Source organism: Staurois parvus, unplaced genomic scaffold (genome assembly GCF_062004578.1).
Source record: "Staurois parvus isolate SC_StPar_1 unplaced genomic scaffold, SC_StPar_1.0 ptg000389l, whole genome shotgun sequence".
Lineage (NCBI taxonomy): Eukaryota > Metazoa > Chordata > Amphibia > Anura > Ranidae > Staurois > Staurois parvus.
The window spans coordinates 7,304,605-7,323,490 of record NW_028318185.1 but is presented as its reverse complement, the minus strand read 5'-3'; the positions used below and the strand labels follow the sequence as shown (position 1 = coordinate 7,323,490).

Sequence of the window (18,886 nt, the reverse complement as noted above, 5' to 3'; positions counted from 1 at the left end):
GAAGGCAACGAAATGACAGCTCAGGGACCTTTAAATATCCCGCCCTGCGCTGCCATTGGTGCCCAGCGGGCGGCCGCGGCTTCTACTGCGCATGCGCGAACTCGAACGCCGCGGCCGGCCCGGACCTAGTGCCCGTGCACTGGGTGGAGCAGTGCGCCTGCGCCGGGACCATCGCGGCAGGGATCGCAGAGATCCCTGACACATAGTATGTCTCTGAAATATTAAAAATGAAGGCACAGTCGCAGTTTAGAAATTGCCCTTCAAACTTGAGGTGGCTAGAGTGGAGTTTCAATGAATGTCAATGGGCGGCGTGAGTTGCAAACAAATGGTCATATTGTGAAAAACTATCAGGCCTATGGCTTAGCCGTGGACATTTTTAGTGGCAGGAGGGATAGCTGAACGTTTTGATATAAGATTTGTGTAGGTGGGCTTGAAAATGAGGGAGTGATGGCAGTTTAGAAATCATGTCCTGATTTTTCAGCTCACACTCTAGCTTTTGTCAGCTCCCACTCTAGTTTTGAACATTCCGCCATTCATTCCTATGGGACTATTTCACCACAAAAACGCCGATATTTCGTGAACCATTTGGCTAAACGTTCCACAAAGTAATAGCGCACCAATCGGGAACGATCCGCACGTTTCTGTATATTACTGTCTATGTGGTGTAAAAACTGTGGGAGGAGTTAGGGGGGTAAATTTGGCTATAATAATAAAAATATATATGTGAGATAACAGGAAGTGGTCTGCCATGCAAGAACACTTAATTAAAATTGAAATAATCAGCTGAAAGGAACTCATATTGAGTCCTCAAAGGAACTCATATGGAGTGACGCAGAACACAGCTGCATGCAATAAGCACAGGTCACAAATATATATAGAACGATAGAGAATGTGCTAGATATATTGCAAAGCCATAGGCTATAATAAACACTTTAGGAAAAGAGTTCCACACAATAAATATAGGTGATAACATGCTCAGCACTGGAGGAGTGGCTGTGCTGTGGGCTCCTCTCCTCTCTCCACTGCTATTGATAAAGAGGGCTGTGTAACATCCCCCGCTGCCCCCCACTCCCACCCCTTTCCCTAGCAGCCACAGACCTGAGCTGGAGACACTGGGAATTTTAGTCCACACAGAGTGCTGCACAACACAAGTGAATGGGATGTGGACTACAAGGGACACAAATCCTCTGCCTCACAGAAGGGCCCCGACGATAGCCAGCTAATACTGACAATTAGGTGCAAGGCACTTTGTGGCCAATTCCAAGGGTGTCCTTATCGAGAATGTGTACACCTACCCACTAAAGGGCTGTAGGGGTAGAATGCACTCAAGGACACCTTTTGGGGTTAGTTAACGCCATTATAAATTTTCACCATTTTAGACCAGGTAAATTTAGGTTAGCCTTGTCGCAGTATAGTTGATTGTCATACAATAGGTCCATGTCCACCCTATTTAGTACAGCATCTTGGAGCATGTTCAATTGCCAAGTTATAGATCTATACAATGTGGTTACCTTGACTTTCTATAATATATCTACTATCCAGTTGCTTCTGGCCTATTTTCTGTTACTACTGTAGAGTGGTAGTATATTAACATTTAAGATACATGGGTGTGAGCAACCTCCAACTAATGACCAGGTGTGTCAGTGGGGACCAAGCAAATTAATAAATCATGGCAGAACAGAGAACCAATTCTACCAAGCCGAAGGTACTAACATACTTTGCAATGATTAATACATAAAGTGTGTATAACATGCCCTAAGTCTGCCTATAGTTGCCTGTATAACCAAAGGTGGAGCCCCCTGGTTTATTCCACAGATAAATACACCATGACCAATGCAAATAATGGCTTCACGTGTTCTGGCTCCAGCTATTTTGTCATGGGTTTTTAATTGGCTATACTACCCAAAACTATGAAAAAAAGGTTTTGGTGTAGCAGGGAGGTTTTAAAGCTAAACTCCGAGCATGATAATATAGTTATGGTAACACCCCTAGTGGGTGATGCAGGCTTGACTGAGGAATGGAGTCTAAGCACCAGTTGGTCTTCACCAGAGCTCCTGATGGTGGAGGTCCAGGATTCATAATTGCACCCAGAGCTGTTTGCTGAAGGCTGGTACCAGGGTTCAGCCCTCAGGAACTCCCCACAAAAGGGTGAGTGAAACAAGAAGGCTACTGTGTGGAAGTTGTACACTAGGGTATAGGCAAGAGAGTAGTCACAGCCAGGCAGGGTGCCATGTACCATGTGGTAGAGAGTAGCACGAGTGCCTGACAGTTCTCGCAATGACAGGTGCTGGAGAGTCGTCTGTCTTTCCAGATGAGGGCCGGACCGTTAGAAGTAGAGAAGACAGGCTGGCAGGCTACTGGCAGACAGATATCAGACACTTGGTAGACCGAAGCTGGCTGAGCACAGATTGTGGGCACAGGCTCAGGGTGCAAAAAAGAGTCAGGCAAGCCAGATCGGTAACTGGCAGGCAGGTTAGGAGCAAAAGCAAGACAGGAGAGTAGTCAGAGCCTAGGCCTAAGTCAGTAATGGTGAGGCAGGTTTGGAAAAGGCAGAGATGTAGCCCAGAGGCAAGCCAGGGGTCAGTGCAGTCAGAGTTCAAAAGCTGATTGGATGGAGCAAGAGATAGCAGGTATACAGGAAATGTTCAAGACCATATGGCAATGATCCAGACAGGGGCGGACTGACAACTCATGGGGCCCCTGGGCAATAGGGGATCATGGGGCCCCTGTGTCCTTGCCCACACTCAAACCACACCTAAAAATGCCTATGAAAGGTACCAGGGACATCTCATGGGGCCCCCTACTGACCCTGGGGTCCTCTGGCAGTGCCCAAGTACCCGAATGGTCAGTCTGCCCCTGGATCCAGAGCATAAGTGCTGCTCAAATAGCATCTGTCTTAGTGGCCGGTGTGAGCGCACTCATGTGCGCACATGTGCATGAGCATGGCTCCCAGTAATTCTGCGCTTGCTCACACAGTTGCGCATGGACACAGGGGTTGAGGCAGGAGGTAAACAAGAGAGTAGTCATGTCGAGGCAGACAGTAATAAGGAGAGTAGTCAGGTCCAGACAGGGTCCAGACAGGCAGCAATCAAGAGAGTGGTGAGGTCCAGGCAGGGGTTGAGGCAGGCAATAAGAGAATCGTCATGTCTTGGCAGAGTTTGAGGGAGACAGTAATTAAGTGAGTAGTCAGGGCCATGCAGAGATCAAGGCAAGTGGCAATCAAGAGAATATTATGGTTCAGGAAGGGCTCAAGGCAAGAGAGTAGTCAGGGCTAGGCAGGGGTCAAGGCAGGTGGCAAACAAGAGAGTATTCAGGTCACTCTGGCTCAGCAATGGTCAAGTAAGCTGGCAATTTGATCTGCAATATAATTATTATAGCTTTGTAAGGGGTGGCTAGTGAGAAGAAAGAGCACCAGTCATTTCCAGGGCTGATGCTTATATACCCTTTGGGTCAGAGGACACACCCAGTTTCACTAGCACGAGCATTGCTCTTTATGGGAGGATAAGGCAGTATTACCCGAGGTTCAACTACCATGGTTTGTCCTCATTTTTATAGTGGACCTAGCATCAGTTATATATATTTCATGCTCAGTAATATGTAGGTGTGAAACTTCCAGGTATTTATTACGGCAGAGGTCACATCAACTGTCCTGTCATCTGCTTTTTTTGTTAATGCATCATCCAGGGTCACCATCCTCTTTCTGAACTGAGTTTACAGCCCAGAGATAAATCAATCATGTAAATTTTGGTACCAGTGCAGTTCTTGGTTGTGTTCACAAATGTCTGTCACAGATCAGTTCCTGCAGGCTTTCACCTTGTGAGTTGTTACCATAGGCGTGCACACAGGGTGTGCCGGTTGTTCCTGGGCACATCCTAATCACCCTATAGGCATTAGCATTATTACTCTGTGTGCCGGTGGGAAGATGGGAAGGATCTCCCTCTTACTGGCTCTGCCATAAAAGAAGTGTTTTACGCGCTTCTCTTTCATTGTGCCGGCAGAGAGATGAATGTGCTGGGGCCACATATATATAGACACGCACACACACGTCTTTGGGCTTTAGGGTGCACACCTGAATGCCATAGGCTGCGCACACCTATGGTGGTTACAAAGTTACAATTGTGCAGTATGTCTCTGAGGGACTTAGCAAATTCTTTCTCCAGAAATGCCCGCTGCGATAAAAGAAGAAAAGAATTAGCGAAGGGCAGGCATGACTAGGCCCAGAGTGGGAAGGAAGACATGTAAGGGGTTAATGATTGTATTAGGGTTGGTAAAGGATAGCTGGAGGATCTGGTTGGTAGAGGAGAGTGTAGGTGGGGTCTCCTGCACTTTAGGGTGGGGTGTTCTGGGGAGGGGCGTCAGTTGGGAGCTGGACGTGGGAGAGAGAGCTTCCCTCCTGCCCTCCCTGTTTGGTGAGTGTTGTGTTCCTCCTGGGGGGGGTTATTTTGGTTCCTGGGTGGTGGTTGGTCTTTGGAGGCGGTTCTTATCTTGGAGGTACAAAATCGTGTGGGACCCATCGTTGGTATGGTGTGCCCGGGAACATTCCAGTTAACCGAGGTTTAACTGGAAGGTGGTGGTGCTGCACTGCGGACGGTATGGTTGTCTCTGAGCTGGTTGGTTGCGGCTGGGGGCCTATTGGAATATGGTTGTCCGCAGGTGCATTTCGGATCGTTTTGGGAGTGCCTTCAAAGACCAACGACAACTCTTTATGTTTCTGTTATAAGGAACGGTTGATGTGTTTAAACTTGATTTGTTAATAAAAGGCCGTGTTGGCCATTTTACTCCAAAATTGGTGTTGTGTTTTCTGTAAGTATAGTAAGTAAAGGGGATTGGTATGGAAGGGTAATGGTGGTGTAGTGGGGTCTGGATGAACCTATCTCTGGTGCACTAGTCATGCCTGTAGCAGACAGATGGCATCATCTCAGCCAAAGCAGAGCGACTAGATGGAACCTCAAGGGCTGCTTTTTATTGATAAAAGGTAGAGCTTTTCCAAACAAATTGTATTGCTGCCGTATCTTGTAACACGTCAGGAATGTATTTATGCAGTCTTGTAAAGTTACTGAAAGGTCAATTTTAATAACACTTATCACACAATTGCATTGTCCAAAATAACAAACATGGCCTTGAAAGCCTTTCTATCTAATAAATACATTATTATAATACATCAGATTGTGTGAGAAGAGGGGGGGGCAAACGTTCTTGAATCAGGGTCAAGTCAGACCCCGTGCGGCCTGAAGAGGTTACCTTGCTGCTAACCTGAGCGCGAGTCCATGGCGTGCGTGCATTCTGATGCGGAATGATTAACGGAAAAGCAAGTCTAGAGATGTGCAGGCAAGGGAGAGAATAGCATTTGCTGTCATTATCAAATGGCTGAAGAGTGAAACAAGCCCGGAGGCATGCATAAAATAAAAATACAAGCTATGGAAATAAATAAATCAGGACAGGAGGTGAAAAAGGAAGCAATTTTAAATAAATGCCACTCCATGCTAAAGCTTCATATTATAGATAAAGCAGGGATATTGCTGAGCATAAAAACACTAAAATATTAAACCAGGAAGGATTTGGTCTCCCCGGCTCCAATGACAAATGGATGAGAAAATAAGGAGACAGCGCGGTTCCGAGGAAAATTAAGAATTAACAAGATGCCGAATGAAGGAGCGATGCTGCCGTTTTCCTTTTTTTTGTTGTTGTTGTTTATGAGATGTAATAATGGATTTTTATTTAGGCCCTGTCAGTACAGGATGGAGGAACTGGAGGATGATTCTAAATTCAGAAAGCTGGAGGCAATAATCTATAAACACTTGTTTTAAAAAGTGTGTTTAAAGATGTTCTCCTCAAAAAAATGTTTACCGGTAATTTCTTTACTTGTGTAAGTGATGAGATCTCTATAAATCTCTCAGCCTTAGTTCAAGGATAACTAACTCAAAATATACCAGTGTTCCATACACAGCCATCTTTTGCATGCATATGTTTACTTTTCTCGTAGTATAGTATCATCTGTAAAAAGGTGTCAGCGATTAACCAGGGCTGTACTAAGTACCAGGGTAGGTTTGTCCAATGCCCAGGGCAAGGATGTGGAACTGTGCCCCCCTCCACCATTGCTAATTCACAGAATGGGTGTACCACCCTGGGCTCATTGTCTGCTGCCTTGGTATGGTTGTCCGTGGTTGGCATAGAGTTTGCACTGCTATCTTGTTTTGGTTGCCCTCAGTTTGCATAGATTTTTCACTGCCATCTTGTTTTGGTTGCCCTCGGTTGGCATAGGGTTTGCACTAGATAATAAGCGAAATCTCCTGCGCTCAAGGATTCAGGCGGGTGGCGAATAGATGGAACCAGACCTGGAAAGATCGACCACCAATGCATGTAGAGTTGTGCAGCTCCAAATAAGGCTGGGGAAGCCCGACCAACCTTGCGTATTACCTCAGTAACCAAAGTTTATTAATTATAAAATAATACTCACAAACAGCGAAAAAAATCAGCTCTGATGAAGAAGGGATGCACTTCGAAACGCATCAGTGGAGTGAGTATCTACCCCCATGATGGGATCCGCGCTGGCTTTTTACCTTTCAGGTCCCTTTGAGGACCTATATGCCTGATTTTATTCGCTGTTTGTGAGTATTATTTTATAATTAATAAACTTTGGTTACTGAGGTAATGCACAAGCTTGGTGCGCTTCTCGTTTTTGTTTCGATTTGCAGTATAGGGTTTGCACTGCCATCTTGTTTTTGTTGCCCTCGGTTGGCATACAGTTTGCACTGACATCTTGTTTTGGTTGCCCTTGGTTGGCATAGGGTTTGCACTGCCATCTTGCTCTGGTTGCCCATTGTTGGCATGGAGTTTGCACTGCAAATACATGGCCAATGACTATTATTATTATTATTCAGTATTTATAAAGCGCCAATCAGGGGCGGATTGACAACTCATGGGGCCCCCGGGCAATAGGGGATCATGGGGCCCCTGTGTCCTTGCCCAAACTCAAAAAAGCCTATGAAAGAGGTACCAGGGGCATCTTATGGGGCCCCCTACTGACCCCGGGCCCTCGGGCAGTGCCCGAATTTCCAAATTGTCAGTCCGCCCCTGGCGCCAATAGTTCGCTCAGCGCTGTACATTACAAAGGGGGACAGAACATGTGACAGAACAATAACAATACAATGCAAAACATGAGGGTATCAAGGGCCCTGCTCTTTCAAGCTTACAATCTAGGAGGGAGGGGATGGTGGCACAGGAGGAGAAAGCTGTGGGTGATGGAGTGGTAGGAAGAGTGGAGGAGGTCGGCAAGTTAGCAGGGGGTGGGGCAGGCTTCCCTGAAGAGGTGGGTTTTCAGGGAGCGCCTAAAGGAGAGGAGAGTAGGTGATAATCTGATGGGTTGGGGCAGGGAGTTCCAGAGGATGGGTGACACCCTGGAGAAGTCCTGGAGGCGGGCATGGGAGGAGGAGCCCAGGAACTAGAGAGAAGGAGGTCTTGTGAGGAGCGGAGTGTGCGTGCTGGGCGGTACTTGGATATTAGGTCAGTGATGTAGTTCGGGGCAGTGTGGTGGACAGCTTTGTCCATCAGTGTTAGGATTTGAATTTGATCCGTTGCGCAATTCGAAGCCAGTGGAGGGATTGGCAGAAGGGGTTGGCGTAAACGGAGTGGTTGGAAAGGTGAATGAGTCTGGTAGCCGTATTCAGGATCGACTGATCGATAGCCAGCAGCGAGGCAGGCCAGTAAGGAGGGAGTTGCAGTAATCGAGTCGTGATATGATGAGGGAGTGGATGAGCTGTTTAGTGGTTTCTGGGGTTAGGAACGTGCGTATTTTGGCGATGTGTCGGAGGTGGAGTCTACATGAGTTTGTTAAAGATTGGACTTGGGGCTGGAAGGATAGGTTGGAGTCCAGAATGACACCAAGTACTCGGGCCTGCGGGGCGGGTTTGATGGTGGCGTTGTTAGACATGATGGAAAAGTCAATGGGGGGGTGGGGTCCGGGCTGGGGGGAAGACAAGAAACTCGGTTTTGGAGAGGTTCCGTTTAAGGAAGACTAGCTTTCTAGCAGCTAGAGGATAGTTGAGCATCCATGGTATGTTTTTTAGTGTCAGCTGTGGATGGATGGTGTAGAAAGTGGGCATATTGGAGCACAGTGGAACAGCGGTAGCTGTCAAAGCAGACATGAAGCCACAGGCTAATGGTTTACAGCCAGTAAGTTGCCCGTTTTGACCACCTCTTGTTCCAGCCCTGGCTGTACCTATGTATGAGAGGGCCTCATAGCAGGGAGCCACCCATCTCTATGATTTCCATGTTGAAGGCAATTCCTCTAGTAAGACAGAATTGTATAAAGGTGTCAAGATGTTGCTAAAAGATGACATATGCATGAGCATGCTCTGGCATATGGCCAAAGATCCAGGGTCGTATGAGCATTGAATGTTTACTCGAATACACTAACCCACTTGGGCACGCTACACAGGCAGGCTCAAATGAATGCATACCTTATTCCAGCCATTGCACCAGAAGGCCTATGCAAGGAAAAGAGCTTAGTTAGAAATTTGCTGGCTGGTCTTCAGCTGTTACCCTGAAACCTGAACCCGTTCCTGATATTAACTGACAAAACCTGCATATGGAGTTGTCTCTATTCTGTCTTTCTCTTACCTTTGGACATGTTTATTTTATTTATTTATTTATTTATTTATCGAGTTTATATAGCGCCAAAGGGTTTGCTCAGCGCTGTACAATAGAGGGGGGACAATACATGAAACAGTACAGTAACATCAAACAGCACACAAGGGGTAAGAGGGCCCTACTCTTTCGAGCTTACAATCTAGGAGGGAGGGGGTAGAGGTACAGGAGGAAATGGCTGTGGGGGATGGAGTGGAAGGAGGAGGGAAGGGCAGCGGCTGTTAGGTGAGGGTGGGGTAGGCTTCCCTGAAGAGGTGGGTTTTCAGGGAGCGCCTGAAGGTGAGGAGGGAAGGTGACAGTCTGATGGGTTGGGGTAGTGAGTTCCAGAGGATGGGGGAGGACCTGGAGAAGTCTTGCAGTCGTGCGTGGGAGGAGGAGACCAGGGAGCAAGATAGAAGGAGGTCCTGTGAAGAGCGAAGGGTACGGGTAGGGTGGTATCTGGGAATCAGGTCGGTGAGGTAGTTAGGGGCAGTGTTGTGAATGGCTTTATAGGTCAGAGTGAGCAGTTTGAATTTAATGCGTTGGGCAATGGGGAGCCAGTGGAGGGAGAGGCAGAGGGGGGTGGCAGAGGTGGAGCGGGTGGTGAGGTGGATGAGTCTGGCAGCTGAGTTCAGGATGGTCTGAAGCGGGGTGAGTTTGCACTGGGGTAGGCCGGTGAGGAGGGAGTTGCAGTAGTCAAGGCGTGAGATAATCAGGGAGTGAACGAGTAGTTTAGTGGTGTCTGGGGTAAGGAAGGAGCGTATCTTGGAGATGTTCCGGAGGTGGAGCCTGCATGAGTTTGTGAGAGATTTGATATGAGGTTGAAAGGAAAGGTTTGAGTCCAGAATGACGCCAAGGACCTTGGCTTGCGGGGCGGGATTGATGGTGGTGTTGTTGGTAGTGATGGAAAGGATGGGGGGGGGGGCACGGGAAGGGGGAAAGACGAGAAGCTCGGTTTTGGAGAGGTTGAGTTTGAGGAAATGGAGCGACATCCAGTCAGAGATGTCGTTTAGGAGGTGAGTGATGCGGGCGGAGAATGTGGGGGTGAGGTGAGGGGTGGATAGGTAGATTTGAGTATCATCAGCATAGAGGTGGTAGTTGAAGCCGTGGGAGTGTATGAGTTTGCCAAGGGAGGAGGTGTAGATGGAGAAGAGAAGGGGTCCAAGGACAGAGCCCTGGGGGACCCCAACAGAGAGGGGGAGGGAAGAGGAGGTGGCGCCGTTGTAGCAAACGCTGAAGGAGCGTTGGGATAGGTAGGAGGAGAACCAGGAGAGAGCGGTGTCTCTGATGCCAAGGGAGAGTAGTTTATTAAGGAGGAGGGGGTGGTCGACTGTGTCAAAGGCCGCAGAGAGGTCTAGGAGAAGGAGGACAGAGTAGTCGCCTTTGGCTTTGGCGGTTAGTAGATCGTTGGTGATTTTGAGGAGGGCAGTTTCGGTGGAGTGTAGGGGACGGAAGCCGGACTGTAGTGGGTCAAGGAGGTTGTTGTCAGTTAGGTGGGCGCTTAGGCGATCGTAGACCAAGCGCTCAAGGAGCTTGGACGTGAGTGGCAGTAGGGAAATTGGTCTGAGGTTGTTGAGGTCAGTGGAGTCCAGGGAGGGCTTTTTGAGTATGGGGGTGATGTGCGCATGTTTTAGGGGGGAGGGGAAGACGCCAGTAGCGAGGGAGAGATTGAAGATGTGGGTAAGGGAGCGGATGAGGGAAGAGGGGGGTGACCGGAGGAGTTGAGAGGGGATAGGGTCCAGGGGGCAGGTAGTGAGGCGGGCTTCTGAGAAGACTCTGGTGACTTCCTCAGTGGTAGTAGGGCTGAAGGAGTGCAGTGATGGGGGGGTTACGGTAGGCAGGGCCTTGGGTGTGGTGGGGGGCAGTGCCGTTGCAAGGTCAGAGGAGGGGAGAGATGAGAGGGTGATGGAAGGGGAGAGGCTAGATGGGGAGGTAGACTGCAAGTTGACTATGTCCTTGCGGATTGCGTCAATCTTGCTATGGAGATGAGTGGCAATCTCGTGGGCGGTAAGTGAGGTACTGAGTGGAGGAGGGGGGGGAGAGAGCAGGGAGTTGAAGGTGGAGAAGAGTCGGCGAGGGCAGTTAGAGAGGGTGTTGATCAGGTCAACGAAGTAGGCCTGCTTGGCGGCGTGGAGGGAGGAGGTGTAGGTGAGGAAGGCAGATTTGTAGAGGGAGAATGCATGAGGGGACCTGGTTTTGCGCCATAGTCTCTCCAGCGCACGACTGCGACGTTTGAGGCATTTAGTGTGGTCGTTCTGCCATGGTTGGAGCGGTCTGGGTTTGATGTTGCGTGTGGTTAGGGGTGCCAGAGAGTCTAGGGTGGCTGATAGTGACTCGTTGTACGCGGTGGTGGCTAGGTCAGGACATGACAGTGGAAGGATGCTGTCGTGCAAGCGGTCGGCAGCCGAGTGGAGGGGGGCCGGGTGCAGGTTGCGGAGATGTTTACACCTTATGTGTTGCTGCCCCAGCTTGTCCCTGACCCTGTCGTTGTTCACCAGACTATTTCTGACCTGTCTTCGACCTGCTTCTGCCCTGCCTTTCCATTGTTCCTGAACTAGTTTGTCTCTGCTGTTTCTTCCATATGACCTAGACCAGCTTCTTGACTACAGCCTTGCCTGCTATCCTGCTTGCTTTTCAGTTGCCATCCTCAGCATGTCTATGACTATATCCCTGTTTTCCTACCAGCTGGTACTACTCTCCAGTGGCCCTGCTCCTTCTTTGTTCCTCATGATATCCTTTTTAGTCTGAAATTATTGACTAGCCCTATTGAAGCCGCAAGCAGTCACAGCCGGATGCCCACATTGAAGATGCCAGCGCTAGGAAGAGAAGACGGCCGGTGAAATCAGTGGTGGTGAAGACACCGCTGGACCGAGGGACAGGTGAGTGGCTGTATTTTAAAAGTCAGCAGCTACAGTTTGTGTGTGCTTCAGGGGGTCATGACCAGGTGTGGACTGATAACTCATTGGGCCCCCGGGCAATAGGGGATCATGGGGCCCCTGTGTCCTTGCCCACACTCAAAGCACACCCAAAAAAGCCTATAAAAGGCACCAGTTGCATTTCATGGGGCCCCCTACTGACCCCGGGCCCTCGGGCAGTGCCCGAGTGCTCGAATGGTCAGTCCACCCCTGGTCACGACCATCTCCCAGGATTGTCTGGTGTCAGCATAGACTGTCAAAGTGACTCACACAGAAAGCAGAGGAATGAGAGAGCAGACAGAAATCACATTAGGTGCTATGGATAAAGACAAATACACACTATAGAGGGATAGGTTTTGTTCATTTTCCATTGCAGAGGTTTACAGCCACTTTAAAATACACATGGGAAAATGTGAACAAATGGAAAAAAAAACCTCCCTTTACCTTTTTTTTTATTGGTGTTCATTTCATCCTCTACATGTTGTTTTTGGTTCATTTGGATATAACAGACCTCTGTTTTCCCTGCCCAGTTAAAGATATTGATACAGTCATTGTATTTGTTTTCTAAATGCATCTCACAGTGCTTTCTTTCCCTGTTTTTTAAGCAGTGTACAAAACAATAAGGTATTCCTCCTATCACGCTGAACACTACTGACACATCTTGCTCCAGGGAACGCGCCTCCACTTCCTCACTCCCCAGCTCAGACAATTCTCCACAGAGCAGGTAGACCTAATGCTGTAAATTGCTGAACTCGGAGCCAGAGCAGGCTGGCTTTCTAACACAAAATATACTTTGATTACTTTGCTCAGCCGCAGAGTCAAAGGCATTTTCCACATCACATACTCATTACAAGGCGTGATCTCTCGTAGGTTAGGAGTCACATAAGGTCTGAACAATCATCACTGCCGTTTTACAGAGGAAGACAAAGTTAAGTAAAGTTTAAAATAATCAACTGTGAGCAGAACAAATGAAGAAAAACTAGTAAAGGAAAAAAAAAAGTTGTGTAGTTTGAAGACTCTTGAAGTCTCTATTTTTATCATCCTTTCAATTTTTGTTCAAGAGATGATTGCATAAAATATTCTAATAATAGGGTTTCTGTAGTGTCATTGACGGCTTAAAAGTACATTCAAGTTAGTTCTGAAAATTAAAGGAAACTTTTGATGAGAAAAATGTGTAGGGTGCCATTGCAGACCCTCGTCTGTCGTGCCAATCCTTTGACTTCAGCCGATTATGAGCCACCAGTAAAAGTTAGGGAAATAAGATGACACCCAATGGGCCTCATGTAGCAAATATATTCTAATGAAAAAGTATACATTTCCTAAATTCTTGAATCTCAGCGTTGACTGTGTTATTCTGTGTCATTCAATAAAAGCAAGATCCCCATTAGGTCCCTCTAATTTTTGGACTATAAGTCAACAATTGAGGAGCTGGACAATTATGCTCCTGAAGGAAGATTTTAGGTAAAAGGGGTCAAGCAGATAACTGATAAAGAGTAGAAAGGAACCTTGACCAGTTTAACAAAAAACAGACTTCTTCACCCAGGAACATTGATGATCCATGGTGAGCATCGCCTCCCAGTGGGTTGACCTGATCCAGGGAGAATCTCTGTTCAAGATGCCTGTCTACTAGTCATTAAATGTAATATATGGCCAAGGTTTGTAGACACCTGATCATCACGCCTACTACATGACCAAAAGTATGGGAATGGAAGACTATGTTGTTGAATAGAGATTTTAGGCAAATGGGGTCAAACAGATAACTGGTAAAAGGTAGAAAGGAACCTTGATATTGACGATCCATGGTGAAAATCACCTCCCAGCAGATTCATCTGATGCAGGAAGAATCTCTGTTCAAGGTGCCTAACTACTAATCATTAAATGAAATATATGGCAAAGCGTTGTAGACACCTGACCATCACACCCACTACATGACCAAGTACTGTATGTTGGCTCCTCACCATAATAATGAGTGAATGTGTTCCCAGTGAGGGTTACTGTTAATGGTCCAGCAAACAAAAGCATGTATGCACTTTCAACCTGTGGTGACAGTTTGGGGAACAGTCTATTCCAGTATGAATGTACCACCGTGCATAAAACCAGCTCCATAAAAGGCATCATTTGGCTGGTATGGAGTGATGGAACTTGAGTGGCCTGCACAGAACCCTGACCTCAATTCTATTGAGTGGGAAGAATGTGAGTGCATATTGCGAGCCAGGGCCTCTTCTCCAACATCAGTATCTGACCTTACAAATGCTCCCACAGGCACACTCCAAAATCTTGTGGAAAGCCTTCTCAGAAGGCTATGATCATGGTTTTGGAATGAGATGTCCAACAATCTCATGTAGGTTTGATTTTTCAAAAGCTCTCCAGGTGTGCTGAAAGTTTAGGCCATTAATTACTGGGTAATCCAATGCAAATCTGAACTTGCTAAACTGCAAGTAAGCAAACCAGCAACACAAGATTGAGAACCTGCCCACACTCCTTTACCAGCCAGACCCATCCACACTTCCTTCACTGTTACAGCGAGAAACTGATTACGCATGTTCCTGCAAGAGTGCATGGAGGCTGTACTCCTAGCAGCCTACAGGGATGCCAAAGAAAAAAAAAAAGATCTATTTTAAAATTCTTCTACAGTGTCATTTGGCTTAGCCCTGGGGCTTGTGATACCAGGGAGACATAGCTAAAAAACGAACACAAAGAGCACAAAGTATAGTTCAAGTAAGAGAAATAACATCTGAAAAACAAAGTTTAAGATTTGGCCAAAGCTCCCTTTTAAAAAAAAAAAGTCAACTTGTAATTTGCCCATTATGGGCAAAGTTAATGGGTCAGTTAACAGCATGTCCCCCTTCATAAAAACATATAGTGATGTCAGGCCACACATACCTGACATCACTACTGCCAACAAAATTGATTTAGTTGAACAACGCCCTCAACTGGACAACACACCACTAATGCATTTCTTCTTTTCAAGCTTATTCATAGAGATCACCATTGATGAAACACATTAGAAGGTTATCTGTATGGCCTCTTGTCTTTGCATTGTGTTTATAAAGAGCAGGAATGGGCTCCAGCAACCAGAATCCAGCGGAAGGAATCTCCTGGATCTTGGGAGCAGAGTAAGAATGGGCTCCAGCAACCAGCACCAAGCCGAAGGAAGGTGTTGGATCTTGGGAGAAGAGTGGGAATGAGTTCCTGCAAGCAGCACTAAGTGGAAGGAACTGTTGGATCTTTGGAGTAGAGTGGGAATGGGCTCCAGCAACCGGCACCAAGCCAAAGGAAGCTGTTGGATCTTGGGAACAGAGGGGGAATGGGCTCCAGCAACCAGCACCAAGTGGAAGGAAGTTGTAGGATATTTGGAGAAGAGTGGGAATGGGCTCCTGCAACCAGCACTAAGTGGAAGGAACTGTTGGATCTTTGGAGTAGAAATGGGTTCCAGCAATGGGCACCAAGTGGAAGAAAGCCATTGGATCTTGGGAGAAGAATGAGAATGGGCTCCAGCAGCTGGCACCAAGCAGAAGGAGGCTGTTGGAAGTTGGGTGCAGAGTGGGAATGGGGTTCTGCAACTAGTACCAAGTGGAAGGAAGCTGTTGGATTTTGGGAACAGAGTGGGAATGGGCCTCTGCAACCAGCACTAAGTGGAAGGGACTGTTGGATCTTTGGAGCAGAGTGGGAATGAGTTCCAGCAACTGGCAACAAGTGGAAGAAAGCCATTGGATCTTGGGAGCAGTGGGATTCCTGGTGACCTTCTAAATATAAAATTCACACCCCTCCTGCACCTTTTTTGGCCCATCATAGCCAAGTGAAAAACTTGGTATCTTTAGGTATGTAACTCTTTCTTTTCATTCTCACAATGCAGCACTGGTTGCTTGAGTACCAAACACCAGGACTGAGGGCTGTTACTCTGGGGTGAGCTTACACATAGCTGTTTTGCTTCGCTCTGTTAGCTGGATAGCGGGAATGTAACTGTAAATAATAAAGCAGTGAGTAATGACAAGTTCACTTTAAAATGACCCAGTTGTCTTTGACCCAGTACAGATTCTGTTTTAGTTCTTCACTCCTTGATCCAGATTGCATCTCCTGCATGCTCATTAAAAAAGTGGAAAACCCCTTTAATCTGGCCTTTTTAACCTCCCTGGCGGTATGATTATTTTCAGATTTTTGGTGCTGAAAGCGGTACCATTATTTTGCATGGAAATATGTCGTTTTTTTATTGTATGCCTGTCATTTTTAGGAATAACTCACTGAAATCTGTCCGAACAAGAGTCTAGTAAACATCCCGGATATGATAAAACTTGAAACACGAAATCATAAATTATAATTTAAGAAATAATCATAAAAAATAATATAATAATAAATTTAATTCAATAATATAATCAAACCAAAAACACTGAAATTTGAAATATAGCGCCAAGTTCGCACATCACTGAGCTCAGTCGCAGAATCGTTTTCAGTGTCTGATGACGAATTTCCCCCACGAATCATTATCACTCAATTCTGCAAGTGGTTCTGATTTACTATCGCTGTTCTCTAGCCGGTCTAAAACCGCTTTTGACCTAAAGGGACGCTTTTTGGACGCCATGGACATTTCTCAGTTTCCAGGCAGAAAGAACAGTCAAAATGCAGGCAGGGCGCCGGACAAAGCACTCAGGACAAAATGTATGTGAAATGCTTTGAGACAACAATGTTTTACTATGTAATATTCGTTTTAAAAAAAATGACATTTTTTAAAACTTTCAACGTCATAGGGATCGGAACACAGAAGCCGGATGCCGGCATCCGCCGGAGGAGATGGCCGGGGACGCTGCAGGGGACACATCGCGGAAGCGAAGGACAAGGTAAGTGCTGCAGGGACTCCCTAAGCAACGCTGCATGGTAAGCCCGAGTGTAGATCGGGCTAACCGCTTTTGGTACAGAAACTTTACCCCGAGCTACACTCGGGAATACCGCCAGGGAGGTTAAGAGCAGCACATGCCACATTTTTGCTATTTCACATGTCAGATGGAGGTAATAAATACCTGGAAGAGTTACAATGACACATAAAAAACATATCTGGTGCTTTATAGCAGTATTAAACCCAAAATGTTATATTTTGCAGTAGTCATTAAATGTGGTGGATGGATTTGTTTTTGTTTTGTTTTTGCTTTTTTCCTTTATGAGGTGTGACAATTAAATTCCCAGAATGGACTGTAAAAAAAAAACATCAAACACCTCCGCATTCTTCAAATGTTCAGATGAAATTTAAAGACAATGATCTTCTGTCAAGATTCACCAGAGGCACCATCTTTGCAGAAATCTTTCTGATTCCCAAATCCTCCATTACAATCTGATGCACTGTTTCTCTGTTCATGTTCAATTCTTCTGCCATCATTCACACACTCAATCTTCGATCGGAGCGTGCGAGGGTTCTCACTCTGTCCATATTTGCATCTGTCCTTTGCGTTTTTGGCAGCCCACTTCTTGCGTCATCGTGGACATCTTTCTGCCCCTCCTTAACCACTTCCAGACCGGACACTTTTACCCCCTTCCTGACCAGGGCAATTTTCAGCTTTCAGCACTATCACACTTTGAATGACAATTGCGCAGTCATGCAACACTGTACCCAAATTAATTTTTTACCATTTTTTTGAGACAGATAAAGCTTTATTTTGGTGGTATTTATTCACTGCTGGGATTTTTATTTTTTTTGCTATGTAAATGAAAAAGTCCAAAAATTTTGAACAAAAGTGTTTTTTTAAATAAAATTTTGCAAATAAATAATATTTCATCATAAATCTTTGCCAAAATTTATTCTGTTATCTTTTTAGTAAAAAAAAACAAATTAGTTTATAACCAAAAATTATAATTTTTAAACATTTCTTTTTACATTTTTATTTTATTTTTTTATATTATTTTTTATTTATTTATTTATTTTTACATACTGTCACCCTAGCAGTACAGTGTCACCATGGTGACACTGTACTACTTGTGGGGGGTGATGAAGATTTTTTTTTTTTTTTTTTACAATGATTGCTTTTACACCCATATAGGATGTAAAAGCAATCATTTCTCTTTCTCTCTGTGTGCATTCCTGCACTCATTGAGAAGTACTGAGTGAGCTGTGATTGGTCACAGCTTGTCACATGGTACTAGGCTGTTGTGAATAGCCTTGTACCATGTGACCTCTGTGATCATTCACAGATTTCACAGGTAGTAAGCAATGATGTCACAAGTGACATCTTGCTTACTACTTTGCATGTGATCACTGATTGGCCAATCAGTGATCACATGATCGGGACCTCGTACAGAGGTCCCGTCCGACGATCGGTGTTTCACTGTGTCCAGAGGACACTGCGGGCACCGGATCGCAGTGGTGCGCGCTCCCAGGGAGCGTGCACAAGCAGGGTGCGGGGAGGCCGTTCATAAACGGCCACTCGACCCTGCACTGCCACCATCCTGCCGTTTATATGCAACGGCCGGTCAGGAAGTGGTTGAACTGCCTATGCCATTTAAAAACATTTGATTTCTTCATGGAATGTTCACCATGAGCCTGTTGTAACAGAGCTAAAGTTTCACTCGCACTTTTGCCAATTTTCACACAATTTTTGCCAAATTTCACGCAAAATTTGATGCTAATCTGCAGCTCCAGATTCCTTTCACTCATCTTCCTCCAACAGTGCAATGTACACGTGTTATTTCTTCTTCTATTCTGTAAAGACCGAGTCCACTGGTCTGATATCCAGGTGAGTGCAAGTTAGAACATGTCAGAACACGCTCGAGTGTGAATTGCTGCGTGACTCGCCACCATATTGCAACGCCACGGGCATTCCAGAAATTGTACCTGGTGGTCCACTCTGTAAAGGAGCAATAGATGCACCGTGGGACAGCAGCATTGTCAGTCTGGGGCGAGGGTAATGTTATATGTATATAGTTACATAGCAACAATAGACCCATGGCAGCAACAACAGATCCCCCAGCAGCCATCAACAATAGACCCCTTCCTAAGCAGTAGATCCATTTTGGCAACAATAGAAGCCCCTCCAGCAACAATAGACCTCCCCAGCAACAATAGACTGCCATGCAAAAATAGATCCCCTCCAGCAACAATAGAACCCCCACCAGCAACAATAGACCTTCCCAGCAACAATAGACTGCCATGCAAAAATAGATCCCCTCCAGCAACAATAGAGCCCCCACCAGCAACAATAGACCTTCCCAGCAACAATAGACTGCCATGCAAAAATAGATCCCCTCCAGCAACAATAGAGCCCCCAGCAGCTGGCATCAACAGACACTCCAGCAGACGCCAGCACCCATTGCCATTACATACATCCAGTGCTGGAGGTGCTGGAACTGCGTTCCCCCGCGTT

General features: G+C 46.3%; 1 pseudogene; it reads right to left on the bottom strand.

Annotated features, from left to right (window-relative positions):
* Nucleotides 1–16,706: 16,706 nt before the first annotated feature.
* On the bottom strand, nucleotides 16,707–18,180 carry LOC149455740 (protein GVQW3-like; annotated as a pseudogene).
* Between the last annotated feature and the right edge of the window lie 706 nt (nucleotides 18,181–18,886).